Consider the following 1,528-nt stretch of genomic DNA (forward strand, 5'->3'; position numbering starts at 1 on the left):
GCCTGGAGAGATGGCTCAGTGGTTAAGAGCACTGGCTGCAATTCCAGAGGTTCTGAGTTCAATTCCCAATGACCACACGGTGGCTCACAACCATCTGTAATGAGATCTGGTGCCCTCTTCTGGCTTGTAGACATACATGCAAGCAGAACAGGTGTATATATAACAAATAAATAAACCTTTAAAAAAAAAGATAGGACACATTGTGCTCATTTCAGCAGCACAGATACTAAAACTGGAATGATACAGAGAAGATTAGCATGGCCCCTGTGCAAGGATGACGTGCAAATTCGTGAAGCGTTCCATACTTTTAGTCCCTGGGCCTTTGCTGTTAATAAATAGTTTATGTACCCATGGGGGAGGGGAGATAGGACGCAATGTGTGGGTTTCATTTTCAGAGCACAGGGATACCTCTTAGAGATTTCCATTTTCTGATTTGCATTTCGAGATGATTCAACTGCTGTGTGGGGGAAGGTAGAGTAAGACTGGAAGAGAGGCACAAGGAGGTCCCTTGTATGTCCCCAGCTGATGTGGTGGTGTGGTGCTGTGAACTAGGGTGGAAGGAAAGGTTTAAGATGGCTAGAGAGATTTGGGTCTTGATAATCGATTGAAAATGAAGTCAAAGAGATGCGTAGAGAAGTGAGGGGCTGGGAGATGGGTCAGCTGGTAAGAATGCATGTTGTGCAAGCATCAGGACCTGAGCTCACATCCTTAGCAGTCACGTGAAAGCCCAGGCACTGCACATACCTGTTACCCCAGCATGGGGGAAGGGGAGACAAGTGGACCCCAGGAGCCTGATGGCCAGTCAGCCGAGCCAAAATTGTGGGCTTTAGGTTCAATGAGAAACTTGTCTTAAAGAAACAAATAGATGTTAGAGAAAGGCACCCAAAGATACCCCCTCACACACACATGGGCATTCACTACACACACATGCATATACATAAACACACACACACACACACACACACACACACACACACACACACCAACAACAACAACAACAAAACCAACCAAAAAACAAATGACGTCTATAGAGAAATGAGTACCAGTGTGAGTCAAAAATGACATGTACGAAGATGGGAAAGGCTAGAGGAACTGATCTGGCTGGCATATCAGTAATATACTTTTATATTGCATGAGTCAAGCTAAGAGAATGTGGCCATTCTTGGGAAAGAATTTTTCTTATACCTGGGTTCTAGTTCCCATGTAACTAGCTGCTTACAGATGTCATCAATCAATTGTTATCACCAGTTAGTTTTTCTGTCAACTTGATACAAGCTTGAGTCATTTGAGAAGGGGGAACCTCAACTGAGAAAATGGCCTCTATCCAATTGGATTGTAGGCAAGTTGGTGGAGCATTTTCTGGATTAATGATTAATGTGGGAGGCCCAGCCCAATGTAGGCAATATTATCTCTGGGAAGGTGGTCTTGGGTTGTATAAAAAAGCCAGCTGAGTGAGCCAGGGATAGCCAGTAAGCAGCATTCTTCTGGGATCGACACTTTGTTCCTGTCTTCAGATTCCTGCCTTGAG

The 1,528-nt window shown here is 44.6% G+C and overlaps 1 non-coding gene across 1 annotated transcript; it reads left to right on the forward strand.

Moving 5' to 3' along the window:
- The first annotated feature begins 202 nt into the window (after positions 1-202).
- Positions 203-309, forward strand: LOC131923740 (U6 spliceosomal RNA). The gene has a single exon (XR_009382675.1). It is a non-coding gene; the product is annotated as a U6 spliceosomal RNA (small nuclear RNA).
- Positions 310-1,528: the final 1,219 nt, after the last annotated feature.

The sequence above is a fragment of the Peromyscus eremicus genome, chromosome 13 (genome assembly GCF_949786415.1).
Source record: "Peromyscus eremicus chromosome 13, PerEre_H2_v1, whole genome shotgun sequence".
In the NCBI taxonomy this organism is placed as follows: domain Eukaryota; kingdom Metazoa; phylum Chordata; class Mammalia; order Rodentia; family Cricetidae; genus Peromyscus; species Peromyscus eremicus.